The following is a 19852-nucleotide window of genomic DNA, read 5'->3' on the forward strand; positions in this document are numbered from 1 at the left end:
CTTTTCAATAAAGACTTTACAGATATCTAGTCGGGGGGCTTGGGCCTAACCTTGCTCTGGCACTCCAGTCAAGTGCCAGATCATCAAACATAACCGCTCTGCCCAGCAACCCTTTATTTTTTTTTCTGCGTCCCTCCCCGGAACTTGGTGGTGCCACCGTCTACAAGCAGGACAGATTGAAGCATTTTTCCAATCTCTCCCCCAGATGGAAGTCAAAACATGTGAAGATGTTTGAAAAGGGTTTTCTCATCCACCAGCTTGGCTCTTGGATCAGTGAATGCCGCCTAGACAACAATGCGCACAACAGCAAAGAGCTCTTCAACATCGTGAAGGAACTCTCCAACCCCAGCTCCAACACCAACGACGTCCCACCCTCGCAAGACCTGTGCGACTCGCTGGCCACCTTCTTCCACCGCAAGATCACAGACATCCACAACAGTCTCAACGCCACGACGGCCCCGACAACCATTGAGACCTCCGCCCCCACGACCACCATCCGCACTAACTGCCTGCTCTACTGGACCAACATCAACGACGATGACACCATCAAAATCATGAACACCATCCACTCCGGATCTCCGTCAGATCCAAGCCCACACCACATCTTCAACAAAGCCAGAACATCCATTGCACCCCATCGCTGGAAAGTCATCAACACCTCCTTCGAGACAGCAACCTTCCCAGAGAGCTGGAAGCACGCCAAGATCAACGCCTTACTCAAGAAACCCAAGGCGGACCCCAAGGACCTCAAGAACTTCCGGCCCATCTCCCTGCTCCCGGCAAAGGTCATCGAGAAGACCGTCAACGAACAACTGATGCGCTACCTTGAGGAGAACAACATCCTGGACCCTTCCCAGTCCGGGTTTCGCAGCAACCACAGCACCGAGACTGCCTTCAACGCCGCCACGGATGACATCAAGTCCCTGCTGGACAACGGAGAAACGGCGGCCCTCATCCTCCTGGACCTGTCAGCCGCCTTCGACACAGTCTGTCACCACACACTACGAACACGCCTCCACAACGCTGGGATCCAAGAGAAGGCCATGGACTGGACCACCTCCTTCCTCTCCGGCAGAACACAAAGCATCCGCCTTCCGCTCCGAAGCCACCGAGATCATCTGCGGCGTACCCCAGGGCTCATCCTTCAGCCCAACTCTGTTTAACATCTACATGGCACCGCTCGGCCACGTCGTCCAACGGCACGACCTCAACATCCTCTCCTACGCCGATGACACCTAGCTGATACTCTCCCTCACCAAGGACCCCCACACTGCCTAAACCAACCTTCACGAAGGAATGAAGGTCGTTGCTGAATGGATGAGGAACAGCCGACTGAAGCTGAACTCGGACAAGACGGAGGTCCTCATCCTCAGATCCAACCCTTCGGCCTGGGACGACGCCTGGTTGCCGACCGCACTGGGAACCGCTCCAACACCAACCGACCACGCAGGCAACCTAGGGGTCATCTTCGACTCCACCCTCTCCATAACTAAACAGGTCAACGCCGTCTCCTCCTCCTGCTTCAACACCCTCCGCATTCTCCGTAGGATCTACAAGTGGATCCCCACTGAAACGAGAAGCACAGTCACCCAGGCCCTTGTCAGCAGTAGGTTGGACTATGGAAATGCCCTCTACGCAGGAGCCCCGGCCAAACTCATGAGACGGCTCCAACGCATCCAGAACGCCTCTGCACGCCTGATCCTCGACATCCCTCGCTGCAGCCACATCACACCCCACCTGAGAGACCTGCACTGGCTCCCGGTCAACAAGAGGATAACCTTCAAGCTCCTCACCCACGCACACAAGGCACTCCACAACACCGGACCAACGTACCTCAAAAGACGACTCAGCTTCTACACCTCCACCCGCCAGCTCCGCTCGGCCGACCTCGCCCTCGCCACAGTCCCTCGCTTCCGAAGAGCGACCTCAGGCGGCAGATCGTTCTCCCACCTCGCCGCAAAGACCTGGAACACCCTCCCCATCCACCTACGGAAGACCCAAGACCTGCTGACCTTCAGAAAACTCCTCAAGACCTGGCTTTTCGAGCAGTAGCAGTATTCCCCACCCCAGCGCCTTGAGACCCTCACGGGTGAGTAGTGCGCTTTACAAATAATATGATTGATTGATTGATTGATTGATTGATTGATTTATTGATTGATTGAATGCCAGCTGCCTCTTGGGGCACTATTCCCACTCCCTTTGGGATTCTGAGGCTCACGTCATCCCAGGTGTTAATGCAGATCTCTGACCTGTCCTCACCCAGGCTATACGGGATGGTCCTAGCACTGCCAATTTCACAATTTGTTGTGGTTTGGCCACCACCAATTCTATTGGGCCGGTCATTGACTAGTTTTGTCATTCGCCCCCCAGTCCTGGTTGGGGTCAACCAGTTTTCCGGGTGATGTCCAGGTTTCCTATTTTAAGCATACCATTTGAGAGGACTCACCTGCTTGGGGACATGGCAGATTTTTCTCTAGAGCTGTTCAAAGAGAGTAGGGGCACAGCATCCTCTCTGGGCTCATCTTCCCCACCTCGCTAGTTAATCAGCCCTATCGCTCCCTTTGCTTCTTTGGCAGAAACTCCCAGTCATGTCAGCTTATCCAACTTCAACAAGGTGCCCCGCAGTTTCATGGTCAAGGCTGTGGTGCCCTGTCAAGGTGAAGGAGCCGCCCAACCCTCTGCAGCCCTACCTACGAAACACCTTTAGCGTGTCATCAGTGGAGCACTGCCGTACGTGGGAAGCAGGATCGGTGATTTGTTTTTCCAGGTTGTCAGGCCGTAACATAAGACAGGTTGGTCCTGCAGACTGTTCACAAGGGGTATGCATAGTCCTTTCTTTCCACTCCATTGCATCTTCCACTGTTCCCTCAATGACTGATATAGGATCGTTTATCCATTTTGCAACAGGAAGTGCATGCCTTTTTGACCAAAAGGGCTATTAAGTGGGTGCTTGAGGCACAAGTAGTACATGGTTGCTGTGTCTGCTACTTTCAGGTGCTGAAGAAGGACGGACTATTTTAGACTTGCGCCTTCTCAACACCTTCCTCCGGCTGGACAAATTCAGGATGCTCATCCTGGACCAGGTATTGCCTGCCCTCAATTTGTCTAATAAAGTTTTGACTGTTGATGAAGAAAAATTTTGAGCAAAGGTCTTAATTTTTGCCCCCTACAAGAAGGTGATTTTGCCAGTACACATATAGATCTCTTCAAATGTGTGAGGACTTTAAAACGCAAGGATTTCTTTGTAAATAGATCAAGTGGTGGAGGGGATGATTTAGACCTACCAGACACAAATCACCCGACAATAGGAGAGATACACTGTGCACTGTCTCATGACTTTGAATGATGATGAAAACATTGACATTCCTATGTTGCTTAGGGATCTTAATATTCCCCAGATCAACAATACAAAGACTGGTTTCCGCCCCAAATCCAAATTTGTCCCCACCCACTATTACCATCGTAATATCGACATTCTCCATGACAAAAACACTAGGGATCTCCATTACTCGAGACACCTAGACAATATACCCCCAAGATGGCCTATAACATCACAGCTGCAGAAAAACAGGCCCTCAGAAGACTTAATGAAGACACTAATGTCATAATCAGGGAGGCCGACAAAGGTGGGAATATTTTTTTAATGAATCATGGTGATTATATGAAAGAAATTGCACGCCAACTTGGCAACAATTCTTTCTACAGGGAAATGCCGAATAATCCTATTGTTGAAAGTACCAAGCTTATCAATGCTCACCTCTATGATTGGAAGGAAACGGGACTCCTCACTGAATAGGAGTTTAGGTTCCTTTGGGTGGAGTCTCCGTCATTCCCTTATATCTATATACTCCCTAAGGTCCACAAAGGTGGAGGATTCCCACCTGGTAGACCTATAATTTCGGGGGTAGGATCTCCCACTGAAAAATTATCACAATTTGTGGACGCTAAGCTGCAGGGCTATGTGGCCAATTTGCCTTCCTACGTACGAGACAGCAAAGACATCCTCACCAAACTAAGGGATTTTGAGTGGTCTGATGATCTGACCTTTGTAACTCTCGATGTGGAGAGTCTATATACGTGCATTGATATGGATCATGGCATCAAGGCCGTCCAATCCTTTTTGGATAAGGATGATGCAGCACTATTTGACTTTGATGAAATGATCATCGCCACGATTACTATCATTCTAACCAATAACTATTTCTTGTTTGACAAACGGTGGTTCCACCAACTACGTGGGACTGCGATGGGCTCCAAGTTTGCTCCTTCTTACGCCTGCCTCTTCATGGGCTGGTTTCAGAGGGAGCATGCTTGGAGCAGGCGTGTCTCCCCCTGGACCCACAACATCGTGTACTGCGGGAGGTACATAGACGAAGTCATCTGTCTTTGGTCTGGAACTGTTGATGAACCTAATCAATATGTTTCCTTTCTTAATGACAACAGGTACAATGTTAAATTCACGATGACCTACCATTTGCTGTGGTTCTTTCCCCCCACTTCACTTTGGGAGGCACCCTACTCTACCGCCCCCCGTCTATCCCGGTAGCTTCGTGGGCAATATTGAGGAGGTTATTGTTCCCCGGGCCCTCAATTTTTCTCGCTATCTCCTGCTGGGTGATTTTAACATCCATATGGACACTGGGGATCTGCCTGAATCAAGGGGTTTGGCTGATGTCCTTGCGCTGGCGAACCTGACACAATGGGTGAACTTTCCCACTCATAAGGCTGGTCATTGGTTAGATTTGGTCTGCTCTAACTTTGAGATCACTATGTCACCCCCTATGAAGGTTACCTGGTCGGACCATGCCTTAATTTTGTTCACTTGGCCCTTAGGTTCTAAAGTGCTGAGGGATTTGCCTGCCCCTCAAGCTCACGCCCAGAGAATAAATGTAACCACCTTCTCAGATTCGCTTCTGGCTAACCGGCCAACGTTGCCGTCTAACCTAGAGTCTGCAGTGGATTTATTCAATGCTTGGGTTAAACAAAGCGCCGTTGTGCCCTCCAATAAAGGTGGTAGTAAACGGGTCAGGTCATCGCCCTCTAAACCCTGGTTCTCCCACGCTCTCAGGGAACTTAAATCCGGCTGCAAAAAACTGGAGCGAGCCTGGCGCCGTGAATTCCGCCCTGATCTGAAGAGTGATCTGCGGAAGGCGCAGAAGGTTTACTATGCCGAAATTAAAGCTGCCAAAAGTAGGTACTTCTCAGAAAGGATAGAGAAGGCGGACAACAATGGCAAAGAAGTCTTTGCCATTGTTCAGAGTTTCCTTTCTCCCTGTGCTGCCTTACCAGTTCTTCCGGCCTCCGATCGCTGGTGTGAAGAACTGGCCTGCTTTTTTGATAATAAAATCATCAAAATTCAAGAGGAGCTCCAAAATTCCAGTGGGCTTCTTCGGCCCTTGTCACCCTTCGCTTGTTCTGGGGGGAAGCAATCTACTAGCCAATTTACCACCTTTGAGCCAGCTGTGCAAGCGGACGTGCTGGCCATCTTGGAGTCACTAAAGTCGGGTTCACCCTCTGACCCTTGCCCCGCCAGGGTTCTGGGGGGAGCTGCGAGCTTGGTTTATCAGGAGGCCACTCAGGTGGTCAATTTGTCTTTGTCCTCGGCCTCAGTGCCACCTTGCTGGAAACAGGCGAAATTGCTTCCTCTCCTTAAGAAGCCTGGCCTGGACCCTCTAGCCACGTCCAGCTATCGTCCGATATCGTTGCTCCCGGCACTGGCGAAGGTCTGTGAAAAGGTTGTCTATAGGCAGCTGAATAATTTTATTGAGTCCTCTCAGGCCCTGCACCCGGCTCAATCGGGTTTCAGGGCGGCTTTCAGCACCGAGACGGCTCTGGTGGAAGTTTCGGAGGCCATCAGGGAGTGTCTGGACGGAGGCGGCAGAGCGGTCCTGGTTTTGCTGGACTTATCTGCCGCCTTCGATACGGTTCCCCATGCTCTGTTGCTGAATCGGTTGGCAGAGGTGGGACTGTCAGGCGCGGTTCTGGCTTGGCTGTCCTCGTTCCTGTCGGAACGGACGCAGCAAGTTTGGATGCCTCCTTACGCCTCGTCTCCCAAGAAGCTCAGCACAGGGGTCCCCCAGGGGTCGACGTTAAGCCCCCTGTTGTTTAACGTTTATATGACCCCGCTGATCTATCTGGCTGAGCAGTGGGGAGCCAAAATAATGGCGTACGCCGACGACACTCAGCTGTTGTTTACCTGGCCTAAGAATTGCCTAGATGCTAGTGTCGTCTGCTCCTGTCTATCCAATGTCTTTCGGTGGCTCCTGTCAGCCCAACTTAAATGCAACGAGGACAAGACAGAGCTGTTGTTTTATGGCAACTTTCCGGCCAATTTTAAGGATCTCATTTGGCCGCCTGATTTTGCTTGTCCCAGCTCTCTTGGAGGCCCGGCCAAAAACTTGGGGGTCTGGTTCGGACAGGATCTTAAGTTTGAAGTACATCTAAAAAAACTTACGGCGACCTGTTTTGCGACCCTCAAGTCACTAAAAAGGTTCCTTCCACTGCTCCATAGGGAAGCAAAAGAGACGGTTCTGCGTGCTCTGATTCTATCTAGGCTGGATTATTCCAATGCCCTCTTTAGCGGTCTTCCTAAATATCTCATCAACCGAATGCAGATTATTCAGAATGCGGCGGTCCGACTTTTATTCCATCTCCCGAGAAGAACCAGCGCTTCTGCTCATCTCCGAAAGCTCCATTGGCTTCCAGTGGCCCATTGTATTGTGTTCAAATCTCTGGTCCTGGCCTTCCGTGCCCTGCATCAACACGGACCACAATATTTGCACAAGAGGTTCACGTTTTATTCCCCTCGCCGTGCACTCCGATCAGCTAATCTCCTTCTGATGTTTACGCCTAAAATCAGATATGTGAGATTGGGTGGTCAATCTATTTCTGTCCAAGCAGCTCGATCCTGGAATGCCCTGCCGCTCTCTTTGTGTGCGTCAGCCACACTGGCAGAATTTAAGAAGGGGTTAAAAACTCACCTTTTTAATCTCAGTATCTAGTTGCTTCCCTTCTTCCTTGGTTCGGCTCTGTTCTAGTTCACATATCGCGCCAGGATACTCTGTAGTAGCAGAGCGCGTAATAAAATCTTTTATACATACATACATTATACATACATACATAAGGAACATATCAACTTTCTGCACATCCAATTCTACGTCAAATCAGGTAGAATAGAAAGTACCCTTTTCCGCAAGGAAAGCTCATGCAATTCAGTACTGCATGCCACCAGTGCCCATCCTAAATCTGTGATCAACAACATTCCCTACGGTGAAATGACGAGAATCATGCGTAATTGCAGTGAGGATCACAATTTCAATACACAACTGAGGGAGACCGTTGACAGGTTAACCAGACGGGGTTACAATCCAGCAATCCTTAAAAAAGCTGAAATCAGAATCTGTAATATGGATAGGGAGACATCTCTACAAGTTAAACCTAAAAGAGACGATGTGGAACCCAAAGCGAGGTTCATCACTCAATACAATGCACATAGTGGGGACATTTTTAACATCTTTCGCAGACATTGGCATCTTCTGACTGAAATACCTGGCCTTAAGAAATTTATTGAACAGAGACCCTCTATTACATATAGGAGAGGCAAGGCCCTTAGGAACACACTTTGCCCCAGTTATGTTACGACTCCCAAAAACAGTGACAATTGGCTACCGACAAAACCTAAAGGTGTTTTCACTTGTGGCACTTGTAGCATATGCCCAATAGATATGAATAAAACCCTAACATTCAGATACAATACTGATAAACAGCACAAGATTGGCCATTTTATCAATTGCAATACTACTCATGTAGTTTATGTATTGGGCTGCAAATGCGGGATTATCTATGTGGGTAGTACTATCCGTTGCCTCAAACTTCGAATTCAAGAACATAAACGTGCAATCAAGTCCAAAGAATCTCGATACCCAATCACTGATCATTACATGAAAGAACATCCAGATGATCTCTCTTTCTGGTTTCATGGTATTGACCACGTTCCAATACCAACTAGAGGTGGAAGTAGGGAGCTAATGCTGAGGCAAAAAGAGGCACGTTGGATTTGCAATCTAAGGGCGATCGAGATGGGTCACAACACAGATGGGGAGATGCACCATTTCCTATGAACTTATATTGTATTTGTCTGTAATCTCTGTACAGTCACAGGACCGCCACCACCATGTCTGCCTTGCAGTTGATATCTCATATTTGCTTTGATAAAAATAACAGGATTATTCTTTAATTCTTTAGGTCCAACATGGTAATCCTGTTTTCGTTTGAGTATGTGAACCACACTGGGCTCAGTGTGGTATAGCCATTTTGTTTACGGTATATGTATTTAGCATTTAACACTTTTAACCATGTATATATTTTTGTTCATCCATTGCGTTATTATGTTTCCCCTTCCTATGGCTTGTTTATTTAGGTATGAATACTTTACTTACCTCTGACTTTCTGTCTTTTTCTTCTCTATGCCCACTCACATTTGTTCTGAGCTTGGGATCATGTGTCCCACTGTATATGCGCAACGGGGCATTTACATGATTGGTTTGTCCATTACTGTAGTCTTGTTTTCGTGAAACACATGAGTTCTGTATTAGAGGCTGGTCATCTACACTTACTTGTAGTTTTTATATGACGTTTTTCTTCGCACTTTTAGGTATACACTTTCCTACGTGCGGTACATTAGATCACAATCTTGGATGTCTGTTACCGTTTAAGACCACTACGATCATTAGGTATACACTTTCCTATGTGCGGTCCATTAGATCACAATCTTGGATATCTGCTACCGTTTAAGACCACTACGATTATTAGGTCGTCTTTTCTAACAGCTATCCCTGCATAATCTTAACTCCAACTTTTGTGTTACAGTTTGCCTTTCGTTTCTTGAATGTTTTCCCTTTTTATATTCCAGCTTTCTTGTCAACTACTGTTATTTTTATTTCTGTTTCTAACGCGCTTTTGGTTTATCCGATTAATATTGGGCATTATGTGTATGGCCTGTATTGCGGCTCCTTCTCCCAGTGCTTGTTCTAAGATGGCGCCGCGTTTCCTACCTACGTTCTGCCTATAACGAAGAAATCGCTTTCATTGCCGATCACGTGATAGGGGTGGGTGTATTTTAACCAGTGAGACAGCAATGGCGGGTCCTTTGAACCTTTGGCGTTTTGAAGATCGGTACTCCGAACCTAGGTAAGGTATCGGGGAGTTTTTTTGCTATTTTGCGCTTTTGTTTTTGAGGGATCCAAGGTGCGCCAGTACTAAGGGGAAGGGTGGTGCAACCGCATGTTCGCTCGTTCCGAGCGTTTGTTTCTAAGCAAATATGGGACGGTGTGTATTTTGGTTAGATCGCTCCTGCTATTTTCTCCGCAGGTCTAAGAGATCTTCACATAGGCAGACGGTAGTTTGTGTCTTTAGATACAATTAGCGGGACTTCATTTCTAATTAGTGATTTGTTTGCTTATTGTCGCATGATGAGTACTCCCCCACAGCGCCACTATTATCGGCACAGTATTTGTTTGGATTCCAGTGGGGCGGCACGCTTTATATTATAGTTTTTTTCATTTATACTTGTTTTAAGAACTTGTCTTACAATTTAGCTATTTTGTGTTTCTTTACTTGTTAGTACATTCCCTTATTATGGGGAGAATACTACTCAAGCGGTGAAAAGGATTGATACATGCCCTATCACTTGCTGTTTCTTGCACAATTGCAGGTATGTTTTTATGAGTAATTACTTACACATGGTTCTATATTCATAATATATGTTTCTCGACACCGGCAATATAGGGACACTTATGTATATTTTGTATTTAATTTATTGAATTCCCTTTTTTATTAGTTTCTGTACCTGGCTTTTCCGTGCGGGTGTTACTCTTTTCAATACCTACCCAGTCTAGGCGTGACATCTATTCCACCAACCAGGTTGGCTATTGACTTTGTAAACTACATGGGTATGCTCTGATTGTCAATTACTATTAGGTTCATTACCAGTATTATATGTTTTGTTTTATCTTTTGGTCCATGCAGGGATTGGTTTATTTATATTTAAGCCCCTGATCTACTTACCTTCCACCCTGTTGACACACGAGGACAGAGTTCCTAGGTGAGCAAGTTTTTGAGATATACTTAAGAAATTAGGGTTTTTTGGTACGTTGAACGAATGTGATACCGGATGAGGTTAAGTGTCAATTTTTAGATGGCTCGCGGTGGGCTTGTTGCCCTTTACCTTTATTTGATTCTCTCCACTTACCAGTGTTGAAGCATTTTGTGGGCCATTGGGCCCTTCTTTTTTAGATATCGTGTTTGACTTAACCATCTCCCCCCCCTCTCCCAGCTGGACCCGGGCCAGTTTTTCGTTGTGTTTCTGCTTTTCTGAACATCCACTTTTTGATTAATTATTGTATTGTTGTTTGCTTTACAGACTATCATTTCCCGCACACTATAGACAGATTGAGCTGTTGCTACATAAGTGACCATTCACCCTCTTTTTTGACCACGCTTAATTGCGATTTATATCAGGTAAGGGGGTCTTTTGGTTTGTACTGCCTATCCGACCCTCATGCCCTTGACCCGAGATCCATATATGGTTCCCCTGCATAATCGGTATGTTTTATTCATGTGTACCTACTTTCGCTATCTACAGTATGTTGCTTCTCTTTATAGATTGAGAATTTCGTCGACCCACGACGTGGACACCTAGTGTTTGGGATTAGCATGTCCTGGGTTCACCTCTAAATATTCGCTGTTTCTTGGTGAGTGTTGTTGCGGTTTTATTCTTTTGTGCGATTTTTTGGAGTAATGTTATATCAGGACTCCATACCCAACGATGGCCACTCGCCCCTTATTTTTGATGTTATTTCTTCTTCTTTTTGGTTGAGACTCTCCCGTCTGTCTTATCTTTCTTCAATATTCCCGATGAGTTATTTCTTTTTTCTTTTTTCTTCTCTTCCCTTACCTCTTTCTTCTTATCATTTATTTTTCTATTTCTATCTCTTTTTCATCCCTTCTGACATAATGCCTACACATTTGTGTGGTGCAAACCTCTCAAAATGTTGCTTAGACCGCATACTTTCTGCTGCTGTTATACTTACAATGGTATGTTGCGAATTCCCCAAGAATCTGGTTAGACTACATTGTCTCTGCTGTTGTTGTATTATCGTCTTCCAGGTCAACACAACACCAATATGTTTTAGTGATTTTTTTTTTGTGGTTGTCTTGTTTTTCTCAAGATGTACAGTCTTGCTGTGCCTATGTATACACTTATTAGTGTATTTTGTTTGTATTTTTTGTATATATATTTTTTCTTAATATTTGGTCATATTTCTGTATATATTTTGTGTGTGTATGTATGTATTTGTTTGCCTAAGTGTTTTTTTATCTTTGCCCTTTCAGCCCTGACGAAGTCCCCTTAGGGACAAAACGCGTTGGCTGAGGCCTTTTAACGATTTCTAATAATAAAGGAACTTTTTCCAAATTACCTTATTTGCTACGGACGTCTTTTTGGTGCACCATCCTTCATAAATGCAACTTGGTATCTGCCCAGACAGTGGAGCTGATGTGCGGATAGCCCCAGATGTGATTTGCACAACCACTTAAACACTTCCTACTGCGAAACTTGAGTGCAAACCTTAGTCAGCCGCAGTTTTCTTTTTCTGACATTCCCTGCCCTAAATCCTGGAGACTGGATGGTGGCATTGGACCTGCAGGATGCCTATCTCCATATACCCGTCTTGCAGGTTCATTAACACTAACTGCGGTTTATGATCAACGTGCCTGTGTGAAACCTTCGCTCCTCATCGGCCAGACTGGTGAGGATGCCAAGGTTCAAGAATGCTAAGGCTGGGGGTAGTTCTTTTGGTGTGGCTGCAGCTAAACTGTGGAACGTACTCCCGTTGGAGCTCAGGCAAGCCACTGACCTCCTACCTTTTAGAAGGAGATTAAAAACCTGGTTGTTTCCTATGATTTAGTTGGTGTTTAGTCACGGTTTTTCTTTCTGTCCGAGTCTGCCAGCGCCAGGATGCCTGTTAGGTGACAGTGCGCTTTATAAGCTAAATAAATAAATATAAAATACATTTTCAGTTCACTGTGCTCCCTTTTGGTCTCCCCAGGGTCCCTCAGTTGTACATGAAAGTGATGCCAGTGGTGACAGCACAGCTTCGGAAGTCAGGGGTTCCATTCATCCCTCACCTCAATGACTGGCTGCTGAAGACAGGCTCCCCCCAGGCAGTCGTTGGCCAAACGTCAGACCTCCTGTCATCTTTGGGGTTCATTATCAACCTGCAGAAGTCACACCTGGTTCCTTCTCAGATGCTCTTTTTAATAGGAGCCATTCTGGACAGTTTAGGTTTGTGCCTTTCCTCTGGAAAGTATAGTCTAGGATATAGTCTGTGATCCGAATCTTTCAGCTTCTGTCCTGCATCCTGGTATTGAACCACCTGGCAGTACCATTGAATGCCAGGATGGACAAACTCCTCCAGCGGTGCCTAGCAGAGTGGCAGTTACACACAGAGGTGATGCAAGGTGTATTCCGCAAACGGGAAGAACCTTTGCTCAATCTGTTTGCCACCACTGAGAATGTGCAATGTCAGCACTTCTGCATGTTGGCATTTCCAAGGTGTATGTCCCTCTGAGAATCATCCTGCCTTAAGTTGAACTCTGGACTCCTGTATGCTTTTCTGCCAATACCTCTCCTTCCCCGAGTTATCAAGATAAGGAATAACGGAGTCCAAGTAATCCTAATGGCTCTGGATTGGGCACGGAGAGTATGGTACTCGGAACTCCTGGGCCTGATTTCGCAACAACAGTGCAGTGTTCTGCACCCGAGCCTAAGCAGTCTCCACCTTCATGCATGGAGATTGCGTGGCGACAGCTGGACACCTTGGACCTTCCTCCAGAATAGTGGTTATCATCTTGGCAGCCAGGTGTCCCTCAACGAAAACTGTATACACTAATCATTGGGACAAATTTGTGGTTCGGTACATCACATGCCAGATTGACCCCAACTAAGCCAAGTTATGAAGTTTTAATCTTCATTTTGTCCTAGCAAGTCTTAGCTCTGGGCACGTTTAAGGGTACCTTTCAGCATTTTTACATTTCCCAGATGAGAGCAGATTTTTTAACGTTTCCAGTTGTAATGTACTTTTTTAAAGGTTTACTACATTTATTTAATCCCTCTCCCTTTGTCATGGCCCAGGGAGATCTTAATTTGGTCTTTGCATATCTGATGTACACTCCTTTTGAGCCCCGTCACAGGTGCTCCTCACCCTCAAGACAGTGTTCCTTGTTGTCATAACATCGTCATGTATTGTGAGTGAGCTTTAGGCTCCCTGTGTCAACCTACCATACCCCTTCTTCCCAGAAAAGCTGGTTTTGCAGGCGCGGGCTTACTACTTGCCTAAAGTTGTGATGCATTACAGCGTCAGTCAAAACAATACCTTGGCAGCGTTTTGTGCTCTACCTCACCCCTCTACAGAGGAGGAGGCACTGTGGAACTTTTTTGGGGTTAAAATGGTAAACATTTACATTAACCTTACTGAACAACAAAGTGGATGATCAGCTCTTTGAGGGTTCTCTGGAGCAAAGAATGGCAAGGCAGTGCACATGACCACCATTTCCCGCTGGATTGTGCTTTCAAGTAAGATCTGCTATACACTGGCTAAAAAGCAGCCTCAGCAAGGACTGCATGGTCATTCTACTAGGGCCAACGCTGCTTCCACTAGACATTTGGCAGGCTGCTATGTGGCTGTCCCTCCATACGTTCACAAAGCACTATTGTCTGGACAGTCAGGTTTGCTGAGAGGGTAGTTTTGCCCATTTGGTTCTGCAGGACTTTCTGATTCAAATAGGTACTGCTTTGGTATCTATTTAAAAGGTGAGAAATCTGCAGCTAGAAGTCGCTGCTAGAAGAACAAGTTACTTACCTTCAGTAACGCTCTTTCTGGTAGAGACTCTATCAAGCTGCAGATTCTTCACCAATCCTCCCCGTTCTGTGATTGGACTCTCAGTAGGATCCCATGTTTAGGAATCGGCACACTGGTCAACCAATTTGCTATTGGGTCTTTACGTCTGGGGGCCCAGACAGCCTCGAAAGTAATTGACATCTGTGTGTGAGAGTTATGCCTATATAGGATATAATTTCTGGAGCAGAGTAACATGGCTCCACCTACTGGCACGCAATAGTACTACTGAAAAGTTTCCGATCCAGTCCGATGCTTGGCAAATATCCAAAAGGTGAGGAATCTGCGGTTGAAGCCTTTGCCAGAAAGAGCATTACTGAAGTCACCTGTTTTTTAAAGTTGATGGGTCCGCCCTTTAAACGTATGCACAAGGTGACTCTGCAGCATTTGTAATGGAAGACAGCCTTCTGCATAGCTGTTACTTCTGTAAACCGGGTCGGCGACATTCAGGCCTTATGTTTAAGAGAGCATAATATAGTTTTTTATAAGAAAAGAGCTGTAATATGAACCTACTATGCTTCTCTTCCAAAGGTAGTGTCAGATTTTCATGTAAATCAAACAATATCTTTGCCAAACTTCTTCCCAAACCTGTCAACTCCAGAGTAAGAGGTTGTTATTTGCTGGATGTCAAAAGTGTACTAAAATTCTATTGACAAAACAAAAGAGATTGACTAAACAAAAGAGATAGACAAACTGACCAACTATGTGTGAACTATGGTCCTCATAGGCCTGGTCTCTCTACTTATAAGCAATCCATTCCTAAATGGATTGTTTCTTGCATTGTGCTCTGTTACTAGTTAGTGAAGGAATCCTTCTCTTTTTAAACCTAAAGCTCAGTCAACTAGGGGAAAGCAGGGACTATGGCTCTGTAAAGAAACATACCCATTTCAGAGACATGTAAACCTTCTACACGGAGGTTGATGTATACCTTTACCATACATTATGGTTTGGATTCAGATTCAAGACAGATGGCCAAGTGGGTCAGGTCTTTCTGAAAATCTTTTTGGTCAAAATCTTTTAATTGGTTTTCACAAAGTTTTAACAACTTTTGAAGCTCCACCGAGCTCTAACCCATACCAAGATCACCAGATAGCTAGAGACAGTACACAGTTTCTCCATAAGTGCTTGGCATAATTCTTCGCATTTCCATGTGCCAAAACACATTATCACATTGTATATATTGTGCAATCTACACAGCGCCCAGGCACTATGATCGGGAGCTGTCAACATAAACAAAAATAGTAAACAAATAGAAAATCCAGTGGAATTCAATCTACATAACCGTGAATTGATTGAGGAGAGCATGGGGCAGGCTGTATCACTGCCAGGGGGGTCGCCGGGGCCCAACCCGTCCAATCCCGGCAGAATCGGGGGGGCCACACACGAGGGGGACCACGAGAGCCCTGACAACCACATCTCCCGGGGAAAGCGCCGCCAGGCCAGGCCAGTTATGTTTGGAAGAGGTGAAGGGTCCTTAATCTAGGGCCACAGGCAAAGAGCGGCAGGCCTTCCGACAGGTATCCCACCAGTGGACTCCTGATATAATCAGAACCCTTGCAGAAGTCCGTTATAATATCCGTCATTCGTTCCAGGGCTAGGGCTCGCCATAGTCTGGCATGCCATTGAGAAAGAGAGGAGGCCTCTGGTTTCTTCCAAGGCTGCGGCTAATGACATTTTAACCGCCCCCAGGCATAACCGCATGATAGAGCGGTCCACCTGGGTTTGATGCCTAAGGCGCGGGTCCCGCACCCCAAGAGAACATGCTCCAGAGAATCTGGGGTAGGGTACCCCAGAATCTGTTTAGTCTGACATAGGTTTTCCTTCTAAAGGGGTGAATGGAGGGACAATCCCACCATGTGTAGCGGAAGTCGACTAAGAGCCCACACCCCCACCAACATCTATCTGAGGTGTTGGGGAAAAGCGTGTGTAGCCTCTGGGGGTGCAGGTGCCAATCAAACATAGTTTTGTAATGGGCTTCCCGCAGAAACATGGAACGGTTGCGTTTAGCAATATCTTTGTAAAGGGAGCTCCGTTGCTTTTCTGTTAAGGGGGAAAGCAGTAGGGCATCCCAGAACATCCTATGGCGTGGGACCTGAAACGGACCCAGCGTGAGAAGGATCACGTAAAGAAACAAGATGCAGCCCTTGGTCGGGCCGCCTGCTTGGACAAATATCTCTATTGGGAGCAGGTCCCTGGTTGCTGCCTAACATATCTGGTGTTGTTTCACCCAATGTTTTAACTGGAAGAAGCGGTATTCTTCTGTAGAATGCAATTGAAAGGTTTTGGCGCAGTCTGTAAAGGAGCGTAGTTCTCCTCTGTTAAGGGGGAAAGCAGTAGGGCATCCCAGAACATCCTATGGCGTGGGACCTGAAACGGACCCAGCGTGAGAAGGATCACGTAAAGAAACAAGATGCAGCCCTTGGTCGGGCCGCCTGCTTGGACAAATATCTCTATTGGGAGCAGGTCCCTGGTTGCTGCCTAACATATCTGGTGTTGTTTCACCCAATGTTTTAACTGGAAGAAGCGGTATTCTTCTGTAGAATGCAATTGAAAGGTTTTGGCGCAGTCTGTAAAGGAGCGTAGTTCTCCTCTGGAGAAGAGATCAGACAGCATGAGGCACCCACCCTCCCTCCATCTGTGAAAGGGACCTTCTGTTATTGCTGGGGGGAAGGCGGGATTAAAATGGATGGGGGCGTAAGGGGATGGAAAGGTCTTCAAGGGCAATGTCTTGGTGGCAGTATCCCATGCATTAAGAGCAGTGGATGTTGGGATGCTAAGATATACATTCATGGCCTGTCTTGTTTTGGTTTCTAGGGCAGGTCCTATATGGACCGTCCTGCGACTTGCCTATCCATATTGAGCCAGGGTTTGTCTGAGGCTTTGAGGGACCACTGCGCCAGGACACGGATATGTGCGGCTCTGTTAGAGAGGGAAATCTGGAAGGGAAAGTCCCCCCAATAAGTGCAGTCTGGTCAATAGTCGCTGATATAGGCGGGCCCTACACCCCTGCCAAATACATTTTGTTATCATCCCTTTCAGCTCAGTGAACAGCTCTCTGTTAACCAGGATTGGGAGACCCTGAAAAAGGTACAGGAGACATGCCAGCACGTTCATTTTGAACACGTTTATACGACCTATCCAGGTTATATATGTGTAAGCCCATTTAAGCTGCCGGAGTAGAGGGGAAAGTTTGCTTATAGAGGTCTGCTGGATTAGGAGTGATTTTGATGCCCAAATAGGTTATTTCTTCAAGAACACATCGGAAGGGAGGCAATTCTCCAGTCCACCGCGGTTGCCACAGGGGCCGTTTGTACTTTGCCAGTAGCAGCGGCCATATTGGGGCGGCTGGCTGTTGGCGGTCTAGTCATCCTAGGCAGGGGCATAAGAGGAGGCAAGGCATGGGAGCACGGCAGTAGGTGGCAGACACGCCGGCATACAGAGCAGGTGATATGAGCTGTGTATCACCCCCATGAGCACTTCTCCTTCTCCTACCTTGACATTTTTAAATGTACATTTTCTTTTTTGTAAAAAACGTACTTTTGGTCTTGTAATACTGTAGGCAACTCTCCGGTCCACTGCGGCTGCCACAGGGGCCGTTTGTTGTGGAGAGAGGCTGCCTTTAGCGTTGTACTCCGCCAGGTGCAGCGGGCATATTTGGGCGGCTGGCTGTTGGCGGTCTAGTCATCCTAGGCGGGGGCATAAGAGGAGGCAAGGCACGGGAGTGCAGCGGACGCACGCAGCGGGCACGGAGGCGGCTCTAATAGAAGTCACGGACAGCATTAGGATGTCCTTAGATAAAGGGATTCCCACCATGCTGATGCTCCTCGATCTCGCTGTGGCCTTCGACACCATATCACATAACATCGTGCTTCGCAGACTACGGGATATTGGTGTCGGAGGTCTAGCACTGGCCTGGCTCCAGAGCTTCCTGACAGACAGATCTCAGTATGTCAAGTTAGACGCACTTGTGTCATCAGTCACCCCACTTGACAAGGGAGTACCTCAAGGCTCTATTCTAAGCCCCACTCTGTTCAACATATATGTGGCCCCGTTGTCCGCTATTATAAGAGCACATGGCTTTGATACCATCTCTTATGCGGACGACATGCAGGTGATTATTCCTTTTGATTCAGATCCTGCTGTCAAAAGAGTCAAGTTCAGGACCTGTATGTTGAACATAGCCGAATGGATGGGGGAAAATTTCCTCCAACTGAACGCCAACAAAACGGAGATTGTCCTGTTCAGGAAGGCGGAGGAACTCTGTTCACAGGACTGGTGGCCTACAGAGCTGGGAGAATCTCCCTCCCCTGCAAAGCATGTCAGGAATCTGGGGGTTTTACTGGACAACAAATTGTCATCCGCAGATCACATCAAATCACTTTCTGGCACTTGTTTTGTAATTCTGGTAATGTTAAGAAAGGTATTTCCTTGGATTCACCTTGGATTCCTTGGCAAGAAAGACTTTGATACAGGCGTTTATTGTAAGCAGATTGGACAACGGTAATGCCCTATTGGTCGGAGCCAAGGAAGATTTGCTTACGAGGCTCCAAGTGCTGCAAAATACAGCCGCAAGAATGGTCTTGAATAAACCCAGACGCTCCCCTTCGCGACCTTTGCTGCCAGCCCTACATTGGCTGCCTGTAAAGAAAAGAGCAGTCTTCAAACTCCTTACTCTGGTATTTAAGGCAACTCGAGACCTGGGGCCAGCTTACTTGAGGAAGAAGACAAGGCCTTATGTTCCCGGTCGCCTCCTCAGGTCAAGTAACCAAAATCTGCTAGTACCTTGCAGAATCCATAAAGCCAGAATGGGAGGACGTGCTTTCTCCTATCTGGCCCCATTCCATTGGAATAGGCTGCCGGAAAAGATACGTCGCTGTACCTCTCTGGGACACTTTAAAAAAAGCTTAAAAACCTGGATGTTTAGGGGTCTACACTGCTCATGGTCTCTGTCTGTTGTCATGCCCAGGCGCCGTGAGATCCCCCTGGGGATGATATGATGCGCTCTATAAATGTTAAATAAATAAATTAATTAAGGGAGATGCCTCCATGACGGCAGTCATCATTGCTTGGGGCAGTGTCAGCTTAAGTAAGAAAGATTTAGAGAGATTGACTTTCAATTCCGCTACTTTCTCAAATTCCTGAAGTTCCATTTGTATGGCCAGAAGGGACGAGTTGGGCTCAGTGATGGGAGCAGAACATCTTCTGCAAAGAGTGAGATTTTATGCTCGTCTGGGCCAAATTTAATACCCTGAATGTCTGGGTTAGCTCTGATACGCGCAGCCAATGGTTCAATGCAGAGGGCAAAAAGCATGGTTGAGAGGGAGCAGCCCTGAAGAGTGCCTCGCAATAAGTCAAAGAATCCGAGGCCACTCTGTTGACCAAAACCAGGGCCCTCGGGAAGGAGTAGTTGGCCCGCACCATGCTCAGAAAAGCCTTGCCGAACCCCAAACAATATAGGGTGCAAATTCGGAAGGTCCAGTCAACTTGGTCAAAGGCCTTCTCTGCGTCTAGTGAGAGCAAGGCTGCTGGGATAGGTTTCTTCCGTACTTTATCAGTTAGATTAATTATCCTGCTCAGGTTATCATGGTTTTGGCGTCCTTTAAAGAAACCAGATTGATCTGGGTGGACCAGGTTTAGTAGGATGTCTTCAAGTCTAGTGGGCAAAATCTTGGAGTAAAGTTTTGCGTCGAGGTTCAGGAGCGCAATAGGTCTATATGACGCGCATTCTTGGGTGTTTTCCCTGCTTTGGGGATTAGCGTGATTAACGCTTCCCCCTTCGACGGGTAGACTTGATGAGAGGTTACTATTTCATTGAAAAGTGCTGTAAGGTATGGGCAAGATCAGCCGCAAACATTAGGTGAAAATGGGCTCTGAACCCATTGGGGCCCGGGGCCTTT

The sequence above is a fragment of the Lissotriton vulgaris genome, chromosome 2_1 (genome assembly GCF_964263255.1).
Source record: "Lissotriton vulgaris chromosome 2_1, aLisVul1.2, whole genome shotgun sequence".
NCBI classification, from domain to species: domain Eukaryota; kingdom Metazoa; phylum Chordata; class Amphibia; order Caudata; family Salamandridae; genus Lissotriton; species Lissotriton vulgaris.